Source organism: Lissotriton helveticus, chromosome 5_1 (assembly GCF_964261635.1).
Source record: "Lissotriton helveticus chromosome 5_1, aLisHel1.1, whole genome shotgun sequence".
In the NCBI taxonomy this organism is placed as follows: domain Eukaryota; kingdom Metazoa; phylum Chordata; class Amphibia; order Caudata; family Salamandridae; genus Lissotriton; species Lissotriton helveticus.
Window position 1 is genome coordinate 1,355,950,486 of NC_136065.1, and position 21,477 is coordinate 1,355,971,962.

The following is a 21,477-nucleotide window of genomic DNA, read 5'->3' on the forward strand; positions in this document are numbered from 1 at the left end:
GTAAAATTGACTTCCGCTTGGTGTTCAATGCGGAATCGTGGTGAACACTAGACCGTGCAGATGACTTCCGTTTTGTGTTCATTCCGGAATTGCAGTAAACACTAGACCGTAAAATGACTTCCACTTTTGTGTGTGCATAGGATTGTGTTCCAAACTAGAATGGCATTACAATAAAAGAGGCTATTCAGATTAGGGAATAAAAGAATCTGTCCAATGGGTGTATTCCGGACAGGGACAGAGCAACCCAACATATAGTAGAGACAAGTACAGACAAGTCCCTCCTCTGTCCACTCAAAATAAGCCAAATACTATGAGCAGGCTGTTTCAGCTCACAGGGACCCATTCAAATCATATCATGCGACTTGGCAGGTGGCTTCCTCCAACACTTGATCCAGCACCACCTGCCTCTCCTGTACACTAGTGCCTGGGACCAGACGGTATCTTCTAGGGGATGTAGTTACTTGCTGCCATGTGTGAGTATGCTGTGATGATATTTACTCCTGGTACAATGCATCTGACTATGTCTCCTCCTCCACAAGCCCTAGACTCTGCCATTCATCGGAGACTGAGAGGACCTGGTGAAGCTTACCTGGGCATCGAAATGTAAATAAAAATGTGTGGCCCCAGCCATAGGTAGTATCTTTGTTTCTGAGGTAATCCATAATCAGCGTAAAGTCTCTACATTTCTAGAGTGTTATCAGCGAGAGTTCTTGAAAGAGTGGCATAGCATGACCCCAGCACTGGAAGGGGTGAGCATACCCTGATATTTTTAGTATCTCCTCTTTCATTTTAAAATGATTGATGTATGCTAGAATGTCTGGGGGCCTCGTGTTATTTCCTTCTCAGCGGCCCACCATGTGCATTCTATCAATCTGAATATCCAAATAGTCCTTTGACCCTAAGATCTGCTAGAAGAAAGGTGTCTGTGAATCCTTCTGTACCTTAATTCAGCACCCCCCTAATTCTGATGTTGTTCTGTTGGGAGCAATTTCGCAAATGCTTCTGAAGGCACACCACTTCCTGCTGTGAGATTTCGAGTTATTCGCCTCAGGTTGTCCCTGAATCCTCTAAAGCAGCTAGCCTGTTGTCAAGAGCATGTCCTTAAGGTTATGGTCTTTCTTGCTTTAGTTGGAAACCATGTTTGCTATCTGGAGGTAAAATACATTCTCTATATGTACCCGCTGCGAGTCACTGCACAGGTATTCCCCTTGATCAAAATGAGCTCTCCAGGATCAGCATGCCAGAGTTAAAAGCCGTCGCCCCAAACTCTCAGGCCTATCACACCACTGGGCAACAAAATGATTAGAATTACTCAGTTAGACTGCACCAGCTCTTTACCAGCCATTCACCGGATTGGACCGAAGTTTTTAAAAGAAGCTTTCCAGATGTACATCCCCAAAAAGAATCTAAGATCAGCGGCCAGCCATCTTTTGACTGTCCCCCGGACAAGAACGGCTACTTGGGGTGACAGACGATTTTTGGTAACAGTTCCCGTGCTTTGGAATTCTCTTCCTTTGCACATTAAAATTGCTCCCACCCTTATTAATTTCCGCAAATCACTGAAGACCTGGCTTTTCAATCAATGAGAACGTGCTTTGACTAGTGTTGTAATCCTGAGTATTTGCTGCGCCTAGACACCTTAGGGTATTAGTTGCGCACTAAAAGTCTCATAAATAAATAAATAAATTTATGGCAGGTTAAATATGAGGTACAGCTCTGTAGAGAAGTGTTGTAGAAGTAGCCACTCTTGAAGGAGCAAAGAGGCAGAACAGGTCCAGATATGTTGTTGGACAGTGAGAGCTCCTCACTTTTATTAGTAGAAATATAGGGTTGTGATCACTATGAGATCAGGGAGCTCTGAGTCACTCCGCCTTGAAACCCTGCTGACCTGTAGCACATGTGGTTTGTTAGGCAGAAGATTTCCAAGCACTAGGTTGCTTCTTTCCACACTACCAAACCGCAGAGAAGCATTGGGCCCTCACATCATAGTAAATCCATAATCTATTCGAATGGGCCTTTGATCCCTGGACCAAACCACTCCTTCTCACAGCCCCTGACAATAGGCTGCGTCAGGAGATTGCTGTAAGCCCGACGCTTCCAAGCCGAACTTTCTCCTAGTGAAGTTGTGCGCAATGATCTCTTGCAAACGTTGTGCCCTCGCTGACTCAGAGAATCAGTAAGTATTGCTATTTTGTGCGCAGACCGACAGTCCATAACAAAATCATGGCACGGTTCCACCCAAAGGCATGAGGGAAGCACTACACGGGGAAGGGTCTGCAGACATCAGGCACTTGCTGGGATTCAATGCATTGAGGGTGCCCCTGTGAGAGGTTTGCCTGATAGGTGCAGACATCTCAACTCCACATGTCCCACAGCCTGTTGCTATCACCGCTCTGTGAGAGGGCCAGTGGTCTTTGGCTATGCTGGTGGATAAATTCCATCTGGGGGTACTGGAGAGAGCGCCATCCAGGAAAATTCATCCGGGGCTCAGGCACTGATCGGGGTCCATGGCACTAGGAGCTACTTCTGATGCAGAATGGAAGCACTCACCTGCCCTTCAGCTCCTTTCCGAGAATGATGACCGCCATTTCAGGTGTGCACAGCCTACAGGAGTGTCGCTTCAATCTTTCATTTTGGTTCCCCGAGGCTGTCCAACCAAGTCTCAGGGACACCTTCGCTCTCCAAGCCATCCCCACTGAGAGTCAGATAGCAGGGGCCCACTTGAAAAGTGGTATTCAGGGCATCGGGAGGGCATCAGAGAATAGTGCATGTCTCAAGTAGCCGCCATCTTGGCCTCGCCCCTATATTGTTTCATACACAGGGTTTATAACAAATATGACAAGTTAGTTTGGATATCAAGGAGAACTTCTGTAATCAAAGAGTTATTCAGCCTCTGGAAACTTGACGTTAGATGTATTAAGGTCTCAACTCTCAATGCGTGGTGCTCCTCCTTCCAGCCAGAGGCCACCACCACTCTCACAGGAACCTCAGAATATCACAACAGAACAATATAGTGTCAACATCCTACAAACAAAAGGCCACAACATATCTCCCTTTCTTCATACCACAAGGCAATTACAAAAAATTATATATATATCTATACTAATATAATAAAGAGAGAGCCCAAACCTGTGAGGCGGGTAATCTCAGGAACCACAGCACCAATAACAACACCCAATACAGTGTTGGAAAGGGCAGTTGCAGCAGAAAGACATAGGCTATGAAGACGCCCACCATATACATTTAAAAGGTAAAAGAACAGTGCCAGCAAAGTAGTCCCTTGTGGGCGTGTCTGCGTTGTGCTGTGGGCGTGACAAATGCTGGGGGCGTGTGGTACGTTCCACCCTTCATGCCATGTCTAATATTGTGTGCTAATCCCACCCTGCTCCCTTTAAGTACCCCTGCACCCCATAATCATAACCCACCCTTACTCCTTAAAATACCTCAACACCCTTAAACACTAACCCATCTTAACCCTATAAATATACCCTGTACCCCAAAACCCAAACCTATCCCTAAACCCTAAAAATACCCCTGTACCCAAAAAACCCAAACCTAGCCCTGAACCCTATAAATACCCCTGTACCTCAAAACCCAAACCTACCCCTGAACCCTAGTAATACCCCTGTACCCCAAAACCCAAACCTAGCCCTGAACCCTAAAAATACCACTGTACCCCAAAACCACCCCTGAAACCTAAAATATCCCTGTACCCCAAAACCTAAACCTAGCCCTGAACCCTTAAAATACCCCTGTACCTCAAAACCCAAACCTACCCCATAACCCTAAAAATACCCCTGTACCCCAAAACCCAAACCTTGCCCTGAACCCTAAAAATAACCCTGTACCCCATAACCCAAACCTACCCCTGAACCCTAAAATACCCCTGTACCCCAAAACCCAAGCCTAGCCCTGAACCCTAAAAATACCCCTGTACCCCAAAACCCAAACCTAGCCCTGAACCCTTAAAATACCGCTGTACCCCAAAACCCAAACCTACCCCATAACCCTAAACATACCCCTATACCCCAAAACCCAAACCTAGCCCTGAACCCTAAAAATACCCCTGTACCCCAAAACCCATACCTATCCCTAAACCCTAAAACTACCCCTGTACCCCATAACCCAAAACTATATCTGAACCCTTAAAATACCCAAACACCCCAAAACATATACCTCAGTACCCCAAAACATATATCCCCATACCCATTCTTACCGTATCCAAACATTAAAGAAAAACATGCTTTTACCATTCATGCATTTACAACTAATTTAGTTGTAAATGTATGCGTGGTAAAAACATATAAAATGTAATGCCATGCGTTATAATGGCATGGTACTTTCGTAATGAAAGTATGCGGAGTGATGTATGCGGAAAGAAAGTTGCGGAATAATGGGTGTTTACCCTCCCCCGGTAAGTACATTGGTGGCATGGCGGCCCACATCTCCAGCAACATACTCATATTTTTTCACAACCCATTTGAAAAAGGCACAGGTCTCTCTCCTTGATGGCCAGCACCGACGTACACTTTTAGACACACCTTCCGCCACAAGTTCTAGAATTGCGAACTTTAGAGCTGGGGAGCTACGTTTGAATCTCGGCATCAGCTCAACATCCTGTGATTCCAGGCAAATCGCTTTGTCTCCCTGTGCCTACCACAAATGAATGTGTTCTTCTGTAATGTAAATTGTGCTCATGCCATGTTGTCGAGTTTGCGCTATATAATATTGCAAAGAAAAATAAAGTAGGGAAACTCGAGTTCACACACTACTGAACGCGCACTCTTAAGTGCATCAGCAGTGCACTGTGAATCGGAGCGTTTCACAGGCCTGTCACAGATAAGAAATGCTATAAAAACGAAGTCCTACAAAACAATATACTACTGGCCGGCAGCAATTCATACCCGGACAAGGTCGGGACGGGCTGCTAGTATATATATATATATATATATATATATATATATATATATATATATATATATGTGAAAAGGTAGGGCCGATGTCGACCAAGAACCTTCAGTGTTTGCCCGGCGTTAGCCGCCTCTCATACCATCCGATATTACCAAACAAAGAGGCAGGCGCTGGAGACAGGAAGGCAGGAAACAGGAGTTTATTCCGACGGAGCAGAACACGTCAAATCAGACAACAGGGTATCTTCTCGAGGTGCTCTAACCGCATCTCTGAGGCCTGGCCTCTTATACGCAAGTTTATGACTTTATTACATTTATGACATCCGTGGTATTGCTTTGAAGTTCAAAAAGGCATCTTTGGAATCCCCGGTTCAGGCCCGTTCTCACACATATCTACAGTAGAGGTCCCCACCCAACTCTCAGCATGATGGCTATCGCGCAGCTGGACATTCCGCTGGGAACAGGAATGTGGGCGATCGGTCGGATCTAGGGGTGTGAAGGCATTGATTAATCCCCGCTCCTTTGATGTGAGGCGAGGTCCTACTGTAGGGGGCAATAAACTGCATCTGTTGGGCTAGGTGATGGCTTGGGATCAGGCCGGACAATCGGGCAGGGAGGAAGAGGTTATCAAAAGGGCCTGTTCTTTGAATGAGATGAAAGAGCGAGGGGGTTCAGCACGGGATGTGGCTCGGAGACAGGGTCGCGTTAGAGGTGCGTTTATGGCCCAAGCAGGAGAGACCGGGGCTGTCGGGCGCGGGGGAATGCTTGCGAGGCCGGGGAGTGAGGGGGAGAGACGCGCAGGCTATTGGCAGTGGGCAGAGAGGCCACGACACACAAAATGGCTGCCACTTACGTGCATGGTGGGGCCTAAAAGGGACAAGATGGCGTGGCCACTGTTTCACGATTTTCACTTTACTTTCAACAGTGGCTGTGGTGAACATAAATGAATGCCGCTTATATATACCTAATTTTAGTCATTTTCCACAGTTCCCAGTTTTTATCATAAGTTAGTTCATTCCTGTTCATGTCACAGGTGAGGATGTACAAGCTGACATTAGTTATACAATTCGCTTTGGTAGCCCATATGCATTACAGGCAGATGGAAATAATTCTGCTATCAATGCAGACAGAATCGCACATAACTATATGTAGTCAATGTGATGGGCGGGGAGACAGTGCATACAAAATTACATTAGCTGCGTCATACGATAGACCTTGGAGGCAGGGACATTACTTTAGACAATGTAGGAGATTCGTTTGAATACAAACATGATGTCATACAAAAAAAAATTCTGGCAGGATAAGGGCTATTATCACTTGAGGTCTGGACTCCATGGGGGTCAAAACTAGACAGCATGTTCATGTGCATAACTGGTGTTCTACAATCATCAAGATACAGAGTTAACGCCTTCTTAGTTATCCATGTACAGTTGAAAGTGACCGATGTAAGGTTTCGAAAGCTCAATTGGGTGATAATCAATACAAAGCGGTTGGGAGAGGAATTCAACTTAATACAAGGGACAGTCAAGGGGTGGCAATGTCAAAAAAAGGGTTCGTCTTTCCAGTGTCTTATAACAGCGAGCCATCACTGGTAGGCTCTCATTGTTCTTCTTCTTTTGTTGGCACTGTTGAGCACCGGCGGTGGAGCTATGCGTCCAGCTCGGATTCAGATTTCGCGTTGCAGGGTGTGGCCACTCTTTGCTCTCGGACCACAGTCCTGTTTGTCCTGTTACCTAACTAATCTACCATAGGTACTTTAGTCGGGGTACCCGTATTCCGTTCTTCTTTCGGGACAAACCCTATTCTATCTTTTGTGCTGTGTTTCTTCTTTAAGTCAAGTTCAAAAACTCCATATGGAAAAAGGGGGTGATGGGGGCGTGCTTTGGGAGGCCGAGGGAAAAGAGGGTGGAGTGGGATCAGGTCTGAAACGGACCAAGGAGGGCAGAAATTTCAAGCAAGTGGGCCCATCAATCGGGCACAATGGGCTGGGACTTTCGGCACAAGCTCATCAACATGCAGGGGCTTCTGGACAGCCCTTCTTTCCTTCACTTTCCACGTTGAGAATGGTACCTTGTCCCGCAACTCTTTGCTCTGTGGCTCCACCTTGGTCGAGGTCATAGATATTCCCCGATCTGCAGCCAGGCTGTGCGTCACGTCCGGCCCCTCTCCTCCGACGACCGCACGTTATCTTTAAATGAGTACAAAAAAACAAGTCTTAGAGAACTGGCAGGGGAAGATGTTTACACACTTTAATTTCTCTCCCATCCCCAAGTAGTTGGGGAAACGTTTATTGGTCACGATAGGGTGGATGCTTAGTAACCCTTACATCGGTGTATGCTGTTAACTCATGCATCATTGCTGTGGTGCAGGTCTGCAAGTATCTTTCTATTTTCAAACATCATGTCTGTCTGGTGTTTATTCCTGTTATATTCGCGAGCGTGGCAAGAAGTCTGATATCCAACAATTACATGGTTCATCAAATTCAAACCGGCTCCTCCAGTAGAGACTCGTGTTTTTCTAAAACAAATCCTGTTGAGCTATATTTTTCTTCAAGGTCTGCTAATTCATAAAAAAGTGTGAAGTGCTTATTATCATGGGCTTACAGCTACTTTTTCCAGGGAAGGACATACGTTAAGCATTTATTTTTTATTTTTTTTTCTCTTTCTTTTCTGACAGCAACGGCTAACTTTTATCAGTTTTTGGACGATTTATCTTTAAAAACAAGGTCATCGGCTACAGTCTTTAAGATTTTCTGGGACGGTTGGTTACAGAACTGGGACCATTCTGGAAAAACGGGGACGTTTCGGACATTCTACTTTTGTGCAATGGACGGTGGTAATCCGAATGATGAGGGTGGTGTTACTAAAGCACTAAAACAAAAAGCCACTGACATATAGTTCCCTTTTAAGGGTCAGATTAGGGGACATTAGTCGTATTACCTGTCCTTTCTTTCTCAGCCAATTAAGTTCCATCATTTTGCAGAAAGGAGAGGTAGTAATATGGCAAAATACGATCGTTTTGTTTCTGTCAATTTGTTCAAACACTGTCGTGTCTAAAGCCAATTATACCTGTGCCGGCGAGGTACAGTGTCATCATTTATTCAAAAGGGAGCAAGGGAGCCCTCAGAGGGAGAGAGCGTCGTGTGCACCAAATAGGCCATTAGCACACGTACAACATAAAGAGAGAGAGAGAGAGAAACGTGTATAATAATAGGTTATTCAGTGCACACACATATAGAACAGTACGGGTCGGTTTCACGTATAAAACACAAGCTGAGGGAAAACATAAATTCATAGTTTACTTACACACAAATACCAGATAGGGTGCGACAGTACATACATCAAGTACGGAAACCTAAGACAGAACACAGAGCTATTTTGGGCAAAAGGACTTTGTCATGCATGTTGCGTATTCTCAGTATTCCCTTTAATTCATTTTGGGGGTCGAGCTCTTTGTTCTCCTTCCTTCCTAATAGTAGACAATTTTTGTTGGTAACCTCGCTTCAAAAATACTTACTCCTTTTTAATTGGTCGGACACTAGTCCAGTCGCGCTTATACTCATGGTGGGGTCTTCCGACATCTAGCAAATGATGATCCAAGCTGAGGTAAAGGAGGGGTGTCAGTCGGACGTGCGATGGTACAATTCTGACTTTTCTATGAGGGTGGAAGGAGAAGGGGTAAATCTAAAAAAATAACAATATCCCTAATATCTGGGCTGAGGGGGATTTTGGATGAACCCCAACCCGGGGTACTCTTAACTTTTCTTATTTAGTCAGCACATAAATTGACTCACTGGTGCGCATTATTTTGGGTGTACATTTGGGATATCGGTTGGGGTTGGGTTCGTCGTACTGAAATAAGCCTTCAAGTTTCTGGTGTAGGCCACTCTCCCATTCGCTAGCTCCAGAGAGAGTCGTTCCTAAGTAAGGAAAGTGCTATATTTTTATTCGTCTTTCACATGTAGGTACCATGTTCGGGCTTAATTTTCCTATCCCATTAACCGTTCGTCAACGCCTCAATCATACAAAAAGCATTCTTTTATTGACCCAGACGTGCGCCACACATACGCATTCATACCGTACAAATCAGGGCCCATGCGCACATTCATACCATACAATTTTTCACGCTCCCAGAGATAGCTCCTACATATAATGTACCGTCTCACAGAGCTAGCCTATTTTCCTCGCGTGGAACACGGTGCGGTTTTAGGTCTTCTCCATACTTCAGCTGAAATTCCGATGTAACCTGCAAAAAATGGAAAAGAGGGGGGGTGGCAGCGTTCAAAGCATATCAGCGCGCATAAACACGAAAATGTTTTTACCTACCACGTACTTGACTTATCTCTCTGGGATGCAGTCCCTTGTGTCTCGGCATTGAAGCCCAGAGGAACTGGTAGTGCGGCAAAGATGACCAATGGTAGTCTGTTCATTACATAGATCGCGCGAGGGCGGTAGTACAGACCGCGTGTAGGAGAGGGTCAAAGGCCAGGCGTATTCAGTATAAGGTGGGGGGGTGACGGATTCATGTTTTCATTCGAGGAAAAGAAATGGTTTACGGTGGTATAGGGTCGTTCCTGTTCGCAGAGCATGGTATTTAAAAGAAAAAAACTATCAATCTAAATGACTGTTATGATGCTAGTTCCATATATATTTTTCTTTTAAAACTTTGATTTTAAAAATGTCAGCATTCAAATACGGGCCTTCAACCATACAGGCTGGCCACGGGGCAGACGGGAAACGCATGAGGTAAGGAGAGATTACACTGTAGTATAGGAGTACGTAACGAGCGAGCCATTTTAATTGAAAAAACTAAACGTGACAAACGGTTGCAGGATCAGTGAAGGTTGATTTTATAATTGAAAGTGTAACAGGATCAGTTACAATAAAATCGTCCATACGCACACCATGGGCGAGTATCATGAGTAACATTACTTCGGAGCTTTAATAATACAATAATCAACAGTAAAAAACCCGACATCAATAGGGTTGTCCGCATGCCCAGTCAGTACCCTTCCCCGCCCGCCATGTGCACAAAGACCGCATACATCCCCCATAACATCAAGGCTAAGTAACTAGAATTTTCATAAGGAGTTGCAAGTCCCGCCCATACTGGCGCCATTTTGGTCGAGGCCAGGCGGGTCCAGAGTATAGTTTAAATGCCTCCAATAACTAGCGGCCGGACCAGAATCCCTTTCGGCAGTTCAAAAAATTCCGTTAACGCCAGCAGAAAGGACAGGCGGCATGAACCCGCCCATACTGGCGCCATTTTGGTCGAGGCCAGGCGGGTCCAGAGTATAGTTTAAATGCCTCCAATAACTAGCGGCCGGACCAGAATCCCTTTCGGCAGTTCAAAAAATTCCGTTAACGCCAGCAGAAAGGACAGGCGGCATGAGTCCCGCCCATACTGGCGCCATTTTGGTCGAGGCCAGGCGGGTCCAGAGTATAGTTTAAATGCCTCCAATAACTAGCGGCCGGACCAGAATCCCTTTCGGCAGTTCAAAAAATTCCGTTAACGCCAGCAGAAAGGACAGGCGGCATGAACCGCGGCTTAAAGGCGAGGAAGGCAAAATCTTCCCTACCGGGTCACGCTGAGGTCCCACCGGAGCTGATCGAGTTGGCAGTCTTCAGTGTCTCTTAGTAATTCAGACAAAAGCTAGTGTCAGCATGAGAGCACCACCATCTTGTGACAACGTTGTGGCCACTCCGGAGAGCGGGACAGCAGGCGTATCCCTCCACAGATGCGCTGAATCAGTCTTTCCTACGGCACCAGATGTGGATAAGGCGGCGGTCACCCGGGGCAGCGGCATATCCATGGGGGATAGTCGAGCAACAGTGGCGGTTGCCCCCACCGGAAGCCCGCGGGAGTCGAGGGCCAACGACTCTCGTAGAATCTTTAAAACTGGGAGGACGTCTTCAAGAGTGGGGCTCATGCCCGAGCAGGCAAGCATCCGAGTTCCATGGTAGCCCAGAGCCATCCTAGTGGACCAGGCCCAAATCCGGGGAGCCGGCCGCCATCTTGAGAGCCCCCCCCCCTCCCGCAGCTGTCCTTCACCACAGCCACTGGAGCGGGTCCCCCGGCCAGTCAACCGTGGGGGCTCATTGAGTGGAACGCTAATGGCAGTCTTAGTGCGGGAGAGGAACCTCCACCTGGGGGGGGGGGGGAGAGGGGGCTGTCCGCGCCACCTCTCCGCAGGCGCCCCACGCCATCTCCTGGCGTAGATATACAAAATGGCTGAACCAGGCAACAAAGGGGGGAGCCATCAGCAGGGCATCCCCCGCACACAACTTGCTGGACACCACCTCTGGACGATCTGGGGACGGGCCTCGGCGCGTGGTGTTGCCTCCGGCCTATTCGCACAACGGTCCTCCACCCCAGGCCGCCACCGACGCTACCTCGCTGGCTGATGGCTTTTGTAGACTTTCTATAGCCCAAAGCCAACTAAAAAGTAGCCCAAAGTAGCCCAACATTGCTACTTTAAGGAAGGAGGGACAGGAACAGCGTCAAGCAGACGGCGAATGCATTGGGATTGATGTTGCAGCCGGCTGCCATGTAAATATTTATATAATAAAACGTTTTAACATATTACTTTGCTGGAGTGTTGTATATATTTTTAATATTTGCATAGGGTTTGTCGTTATTTGGGCGGGGTGGGCGGCGGAGCCGAGCTGTCTTGCGGCCTTCATGGCGTCAAGCTCGGCTCTTCTCACCAGTTTCATATTTCTCATGAGGGGTTGTTCCTAATGTTTCTATTTTAGCGGGGTCAAAAAGATCCCATCAGTGGCCTACTGATTTTGCTCTATTCCTTTTGTTTTTCCTAACGATTTTTATGTTATAGTTTGCTAGCACGATACAGCGGCTAATCCGTATTTTTATATACATGTCCTTTTCATTAGGGGTGTCCTCCGGTGGAGCCGGATGATCTACCTCTAATAACGGTCCGGGCTGAACCAACTACTGAACAATGGGGAGAAGATAGGCATGACGGGTTACAAAGGGGACAAAAGTCTGCACTACCTATCCTTCACTATCCGCAAAGACTAAACAGAGTATTGCGACTCTGTGCTTATTTGTGAATAGAGAATAACCCAAAGAGAACCAATTCCGAACGATCAATGTTTGGATAAACAATCAATCAAATGAGGGATAAAAATAGGCACGACGGATTACAACGGGGGCAAAAGCCTGCGTTACCTATCCTTCACTATCTGCAAAGACTAAACAGAGTATTGCGACTCTGTGCTTGTTTGCAAATAGAGAATGATCCAAAGAGAACCAATTCCAAAACAGTAAATGCTTGGATAACAATCAATCAAATGGAGAGGGAAGCAGGCACGACGGATTACAAAGGGGGCAAAGGCCTGCGTTACCTACCCTTCACTATCTGCAAAGAGAGAATACTCCTATTCTTCCCTGTTTGCAGACAGAGAATCTCTCAGAAACAATCAAATGAGTAATACTAGTATTTTCAAACAATCAAACAATCAATTCGCAATTTGTCGTGTTACACGACCTTACCCGGACCGCATGGACAGTTTCTCGTCTTCCGCTTCCAGCACCTGATCGTCCTCTATTCTCCGTAATTGCTGTGGCACTCCTGATGGTTCCCAGTCAGGACCGTAGATCACTCGAGAGAGGTCTGCTCGGAACCAGTGAAGTTCGGATGATCGGCTGCCAGACGAGGGTCTATCGGGCAGGTGCACGTCCCGATCGTTGCAGTCGTTCACTCTGTCGTTGGGACCTCTCCCACTGGATCCACGTGTCGCTGATGGGCTACACGTTTGGGACGCCAATTGTGAAAAGGTAGGGCCGATGTCGACCAAGAACCTTCAGTGTTTGCCCGGCGTTAGCCGCCTCTCATACCATCCGATATTACCAAACAAAGAGGCAGGCGCTGGAGACAGGAAGGCAGGAAACAGGAGTTTATTCCGACGGAGCAGAACACGTCAAATCAGACAACAGGGTATCTTCTCGAGGTGCTCTAACCGCATCTCTGAGGCCTGGCCTCTTATACACAAGTTTATGACTTTATTACATTTATGACATCCGTGGTATTGCTTTGAAGTTCAAAAAGGCATCTTTGGAATCCCCGGTTCAGGCCCGTTCTCACACATATCTACAGTAGAGGTCCCCACCCAACTCTCAGCATGATGGCTATCGCGCAGCTGGACATTCCGCTGGGAACAGGAATGTGGGCGATCGGTCGGATCTAGGGGTGTGAAGGCATTGATTAATCCCCGCTCCTTTGATGTGAGGCGAGGTCCTACTGTAGGGGGCAATAAACTGCATCTGTTGGGCTAGGTGATGGCCTGGGATCAGGCCGGACAATCGGGCAGGGAGGAAGAGGTTATCAAAAGGGCCTGTTCTTTAAATGAGATGAAAGAGCGAGGGGGTTCAGCACGGGATGTGGCTCGGAGACAGGGTCGCGTTAGAGGTGCGTTTATGGCCCAAGCAGGAGAGACCGGGGGCTGTCGGGGCGCGGGGGAATGCTTGCAAGGCCGGGGAGTGAGGGGGAGAGACGCGCAGGCTATTGACAGTGGGCAGAGAGGCCACGACACACAAAATGGCTGCCACTTACGTGCATGGTGGGACCTAAAAGGGACAAGATGGCGTGGCCACTGTTTCACGATTTTCACTTTACTTTCAACAGTGGCTGTGGTGAACATAAATGAACGCCGCTTATATATACCTAGTTTTAGTCATTTTCCACATATATATATATATATATATATATATATATATATATATATATATATATATATATATATATATATATATATATATTTACAAAAACATTAATGTACCAAACATGACATACATTTTGCTTTAGCAACTTGCAAGCACAGATCTATAAGAACAAGAAGTTTGTTATTTGAAATACCTTATCTAATTTTATAGAAAGAATATCCTTGCACTTAATCAACAGTAGAACAAAGAATCATAATTAACGTACATACTTGTAAAAGCTGAAAAGAATAACAATTTTACACCTAATGCCAAGTAGAACAAAGCTTCATAATTAATGTACATACTCTTGCATGTAACTGGGGGCTTTCGGACTCTTGGAGGTCTTTGAGTTCTGCAAGTTCCTATCCGCTCATCAGCATCAACATAAACTCTGCTACTACCCAAATTGTCTCCTCCTGGCACTCAAGTAAGCCTGTTGTCACTCAATCCTGCATCCCCCCCTATTTGGCGGTCTTGTGCAAACATGTATCCACTGCATACATCCTCACCATCAATAACTTCGTTCTCCCTTTGTTTACCTTCTTCACATTCTGAAGAACAACACTTGGTCACTCTACAGATATTCCTAATTCCCCACTGACCAACACTGCATGCGATTTATGCACTCCTTCACCCGAAAAGTCCCTCAGAACTTATTTAAGTCGGTCCTGATGCATCCCGAATGCACTTTGATCCAATCACCAGGATTAATCCTCTCCTTACACTTTATAGCCCAGGAACCTTTTCATTTACTGCCACACTCTTCACTTCAATCATTTCCCTTATCAAGTATGGAAAAAGTTTGGCTGTGGGTCTCCTCCCTCCCGTTGCACAAAAGGGAATCAATTTGGTGGTTGCATGTTCCGTGGTACGGTATGCCCACACCAAGTCAGAAAACACGTTTTCACCATCCAAATTATTCACTAAGGCTAATTCCAATGCGCCTTCAACTATGCGGTTTGCCCTCTCCACTATCTTTGGCCGTGTGTGAGTGTCTAATATTACATTCTTTCATCTCTTGAGAGGTCAATTTGGTTCCATTGTCAGTTATAAGTACAGCAGGAAAACCCTCCTCCATTAAAATATCACGCAAGACATTTATCATGAGCTTCGTCAAAATTTCAGGAAGAAATCTCACAATCACCGACATTGAATGAACGTCTACTAACACAATGGCAAACCTCTTACAACAGTCAACTGCTGACATGCGACCAATAAAGTCAAGACACATACTATACCATCCCTGACCTGGATCACAAATACAACTTAATGAGCTTAGGCATCCACGTTCAACCTCTTCTCACACTCCTTGCACTTAACAAACTGCTCTACCCATGACACTACATCATTGTCCAGCCTCTGCCACCAAACTTCTATCCTCCACCATTTCGTTGTACCCGTCTAACTCAGATGCCCCTTATTAGCTATTTCAAAAAAAAAAATGTCAAACATCAATGGGTGGTAGAATCTTATCAACTTGAATAACTACCTTATCTGCCACCATTGGCAACTCATCCAAAACGTTGCTGCAGGGCCTCAAAGCATTTGACAAGGTGCTTTCCCTCTTCCCTCCTTTTTTGATCACTTCTTGTACTAACTTCAAAACATCATCTTTACACGTGGCACAAAGCCACTCCAAATTACCAATGGCTCCATGACCCCACTGGATGACATCTTCCACGCTGGCCACTGCTCCCTCCTTGCACACCTGTTCACAACTTCCTCACCCACACTCTTCCAGGCCAATGACAACTCTGACAAGCAATCAGCTTAAACATTCCAACAACCCGGTATATAGTCTACAGTGAAACTATACTCCTGAAAATGTGAAGGAAGTCTCTCAAGCCTCGCTGATCCTTTCCCTACATCCACTTAGGGATAATATCTTCAATTCAGGCATATGGTCTGTAGGGAGAATATTTTGATGCCCCACACATATATTCTAAAATATTCCATTCCCCATGCGGCTGCCAAGGTCTCTTTCTTAATAACAGATTAATGACTCTCAACAGAAGTCAGGAAGCATGAGGCAAATGCAACAGTTCTTTGTATTGAACCTACCTTTTGCAAAAGAACAGCACCAATTCCAGTAACACTAGCATCAACCGTAAGTATTGTGCTCTTCTAGGTGTCAAATGGTACAAGAATATCTGCATTAGAAACTCTTTTTTAATGTTATCAAAACATCTTTGTTGGTCAGTACCCCACGATTAATCAATCCCTTTTCTCATCAATGCTTTTACAAACTCAGTTTTGTAAGCAAAGTCTTTAACAAACTTAAAGTAATACTTGGTTAGCACTGTAATACCGTAATTGGTCCTTGTCCTGTGGAATGGGTGGTAATCTCATTGCTGAAAGTAAATCTTTTTCTGGTTTCACCTCTTCAAGTGACAAGGTGTGTCCCAAGTATTCCACTTCAGTAACCAAGAATGCGCATTTCTCCTTACCTAACGTTAGACCAGACGGCAGTTCTACCCAAGGTCTCCTACAAAGCTGTGTTATGACCTTCTACACTATCTCCAAATACAAAAATAATATCCTGAAAATAAATTCAAATTTTCCAAACCCTTGAATTCTTCACAAACCATCCTCTGGAAGACACTGGCGGCTGAGGACAACCCGAGCAGCATTCTTGTGAACTGATAAGTACCTTCCATAATAGTGAAAGCCGTTAAGGGTTTTGAGCAATCATGGAGACAAATTTGATGATACGCATGTTTCAGGTACAATTTAGAAAAATGCTTCCGTCCTTGCAACAATAAAATAAGCTTATTGATGTTCTGTAATGGAAGTTGTCTGTGACAATATTCTGATTGAGGCTTCTTAGATCGACACAAAAACACAATTTGCCATCTGCTTTCTCAGTAATCACCACTGGAAAAAAACAAGCAGATGTCTCAATGGGCTCAATAATACCATTATTCAACAATTTGCCCAACATTTTTTCCACCTCCTTCCTCCCCATGATTGGTACCCCTCTGACTTTGTGTTGTACTGGTATAGCCCCTTGCGTGAGCATTATTTCATGCACATACCCATTTGACTTCCCCATCTCATGTCTGAACCCCTTTATGAGCCTTCTAATATGTCATACACAGTTTAATCACCTGTACTGGTGCATGTGGATCAATTCTTATGTGAAGGTCGTACTGATGGAATCAACCTAATATAGGTGGTCCTTACTCTGATATGTAAACCTTTCCTTTGGAGTGCCTGTTCCTAAGCTCAATGTCTGTATACATATTCCCTATGATGTCTATCTGTTTGCCCTGATAGCCTCCCGGATTGATATCCTTTCGCAACAACCTCACACTAGGCCAGTCCACTAGGAACATGCATTTGGGAATGATTGTGTACAATGATCCTGAGTCTAGTTTGAAAAGGTCTATAACTAGTAAATTAACCTAAATGGATAAATACATCTATATCTTATTACCCACTACATACAGACTTGTGACCAACTACATAAGTGAGTATTTTTCTTCAATTTTTATTATTCAAATATAGATATTTTGTTGTTGCTTTTTTAGAGATTAAATATACATTTTATGGGTACATTCCAATATATTTCATAATGAATTGATATTTCTATGGATTATCTCATACAAATCTTTAAACATTACATAAAACACACATAGATGAGCAAAAGACAAAATTGATGGAGGCAATGCGGTAGGTAACACACAGGCAAAGCGGTGGATAACACATTACGCGTGTTTCGGCTTGGAAGCCTTCATCAGGTGACCCGTCTTTGGCAATGGGAAGATAGCTCAAGATGTGAGAAAATGCTGGCTTAAAAACATGTAAATCGTCAGAGCCTTGTATTCCAGAAGTCGATGTTTATCACAGATACAGTTTAATAATTTGACATAAGGATTCCTTCGAACGTAGAAGGGTGCTTAGTAGAATTTACTTCTTCGATATATGAAAGGGTCCATAATGGTTCATATAAGGACAGCCAGGAGAATAAATTAGGATAAGAACAATCACTCTCAGGATATGATCGCTTTATTGTGTCCGGGGGCCAGATACGTTTTTTGTATAGTTTGGCGAATGTTCTAGTGCTCTAAGATGTAGAACAGGGTATGGCCCTCACGGCGTCTGGCGCTCTGCACAAACCGGCAGAGCGCCAGACGCCGTGAGGGCCATACCCTGTTCTACATCCTAGAGCACAAGAATGTTCGCCAAACTATACAAAAAAACGTATTTGGCCCCAGACACAATAAAGCGATCATATCCTAAGAGTGATTGTTCTTATCCTAATTTATTCTCCTGGCTGTCCTTATATGAACCATTATGGACCCTTTCATATATCGAAGAAGTAAATTCTACTAAGCACCCTTCTACGTTCGAAGGAATCCTTTTATAAAATTATTTAACTGTATCTGTATTAACATCGACTTCTGGAATACAAGGCTCTGACGATTTACATGTTTTCTATGTGTGTTTTATGTAATTTTTTAAGATTTGTATGAGATAATCCATAGAAATATCAATTCATTATGAAATATATTGGAATGTACCCATAAAATGTATATTTAATCTCTAAAAAAAGCAACAAAAAAATTATATATTTGAATAATAAAAATTGAAGAAAAATTCACACTTATGTAGTTGGTCACAAGTCTGTATATAGTGGGTAATAAGATATAGATGTATTTATCCATTTAGGTTCATTTACTAGTTATAGACCTTTTCAAACTAGATAATTTTCCCTATGTATAGCTAGTGTACTCTTATATAGGGGTCCCCAACTTCCTAAACAATGATCCTGAGTCTACCATTAATTCCACTTTTTTTCTTATATTAAATTTTGCCTTGGATCTATTCTTCCCTCTATCCTCAATGGTTGACCCCCCTACATATAAAACTATATCAGGACATTTACTATTTTCTACAGGAGTTATTTTATTCTTTTATCCATCAAGGCTGCCACTTTGCTTTTTCCAATATCGCTACACATCCTAGCAAAGTGTCCTTTGTGAGCACACTGCCTACACTCTTTTTCAATTGCAAAAAATAAATATGAGTCAAAAGTGTGAATGCTACTCCCACACTTACTGCACATCATGTTACTATTACCACTTTCATTTCAAACACTTTTATTCCCAAGAATATTTTTTCCTCCCTTCAAGCTCCACTTGGAGGTCTTCGCTACTTCCTCATCCATTTTGTCCACCGCTAACACCTCCTTCTCCCCCCTGGTATCTCCTTTGCTGTCTCTCTGCTCTATTTCTTTCATACAATACTCAGATTATTCTACAATGTTTGCAATCTCTATAGCCTCCCTTAGAGATGGATCTTTGGCAGCCCAGAAACGCTCTTGCATTTTCCTGCTCCTGCACTGAACAATGAGCTGGTCTCTTATCATTTTTTTCTGCCACTACTCTGAATTTGCACTTGATTGAAAGGTATCGTAATCGTGTTACAAAATCATCTATCGATTCAGCTACTTTGTGTGGTAGCATATAGAACTTATATCTCCTCATCACTACATTAGTTTCCTATACAAATCTCATCTCTCATCTTTTCCTGGCTTCACTATACACCTTCTCTATAGGTTGTCCTTCAGTGTTGAATGCTGGAGGTAAGTATTTAAAAATGTGTTGTCCTTCTCTTCCTAAGATACTTAAAAGAATTGCCTTCTTCCAGCTAGGTCAAAATACTTAACTATCCAATGCCTACAAGTAATTATCAAACATGTCCAACTACTACTCCCACTCTTTGGGTGGAACTCCTGGTTATGTCAAGAAGAACTGTGGTGGTGAAATGGAGGTGATATCCATACTGTCCATGCGTACATATAACTGTAACTGATGTTTGAAAAAAAACCTTATTGTATTCCTTTTTTATTGCACAGTTATACGTACTTTAGATTAATCTCCTTCAGCCTGCCCCTTAGATAATTGCAATCAATTACAAATTGTCCCATTATGTTTTTCATATTGAAAAGAGATGTCTAAGGTTTTTTCCTCTAATAATCAGTGGGTGTGTACACTGTGCGGTTTAATCCTTGACAAAGTGTCATTTGACTAACAAACAGCAGCGAGGACATGAAGTTCCTCAGGTGAGTGGTAAACCAAACGTTTACTCCTGCAAGTTTTTACTCCTGCACGTCTTACGATCTCCTTTTGATCCTCCGACATTTAACACAAACAGCTTGTGTTGATCGTGACTCACACTCACTTGTGGTCAGCTTGTTTTTTAGGCCATGCCTGCGTGTGTGATCCTTTCCTTGTTCCTTGTGCTTGCGGTCCCTAAATGTGCGCAACTCTTTTTTCACGCTGTGTCATAAACAATCGAGTTGGCCTTGTGTGAACGCCTGTGCTTGGGCAGTACGTGAAGAGTTCTGCTCGAACACTTGCACTTGGGCAGGGCATGAAGAGTTCTGTGTGAATGCATGGAAATAATTCTGCTCGCTATTAATGACAGTTAGTTTCACGCTTAGATTGGCATGGGTTGCCGATAATTTATTAAACAAAGTCTGTCTTTAGCGCCTTTAATCTCCTTCTCTGCTGTTATACATTTTCATCTGCAGAATAGTGCACCTGAGCTGTAAAGTGCTACAAGCCCACTTATCTGCATGCCGTTAATGCATCGGTTCACATCTACGCATGAAGAGGTTTCTGTCCACTTGGCTGGCTCCTCGTTGCCAAATTATGCCGTAATTATAGAGTTCTACAGTCTCTGGATGCTTGAACTTAGATTTATTATAGTCTCAGCTCTTCATGCATGGTGCTCTTCCTTCCAGCCAGCGGCAACTCCCACTCTCTCACGAACCCCCTGAATAGCACCATGACAACAGAACCATATAGTGTCAAAATAACACAAACACAAGCAAATACATGTCTATGTGTGAATGAATCAAGATCACAACAAGAACACAAGGCGACAATGTTAGGGAAATACTTGACAAGCAGTAAAATGAAACTACGCAATCATTGTAGAGTTTTCGCCTAGAGAATTATGCCTAGTTTTTAAAGCACAACTCCTCAGGGACAATGATGAGGGGAGAATGTATGTTCTGGCAGGTTGCCTGATGGCCCGTCAGGTCAATGAAGGCCATGGTACCTGCTCTCCTGGTGCCAGATAAGGGAGATCTCTTTGCATTTAGGCACTGAACATTGACTAGCAGCCACCATGCAGAATGAGAGCTGGTTTCCTTAAAAAAAAAAACGATTGGCCCTGGGTTTTCTCCTTGTGGGTTGCAGGTATTGTTTGACTTCTTTACCAGGGACCATAATGTCTCATATGGTGGTCCTGGGCAGAGAGCTCTAATGACAAATGCCCACTTTAAATAGGACAGATGATCCCCTCTGTGATCGGATGACCAGTAGTGGAAGGTCTATTACGCCCCAGGTAATCCTGGGCGTAGTTTGCGTAGAAGCGCTACGCAAACTATGAGAACTGCGTAGTGCACTGTGCAAAATGCTGTTCGCACTGATTGCACAGTGCCGGATGCTTGTCCGCACTGTGCAATCATTGCAAACCGCATCTTGTGCAGTGTCAGGTCGTTTTCTGCCGCTCGAATAGATTTGTACTCGCGCGGCAGCTTTCTCAACGTGGACTGGTAGTTTTTCATCGCGAGAGGTTCCGAGCATACGCGCAATGAGAAACCTGACCTCCCCGCAATGAGAGTCTCGCCCAGAGGTTTATTTTCCATGCTCTCGATCAGCAACTTGAGGTTGCTGATCGCGAACGAGGAAAAAGTCTCGCCGGGATGTTATTTTGCCCGCTCGCGGTCTCCACCTTGACATTGAGGACCACGAGCAAGCAAAAAATGCCTGCTACGCTAGTCCTACGCCCAGGGTTAGTCCCAGGTCTCTGAGAACAGAGCCAGCAT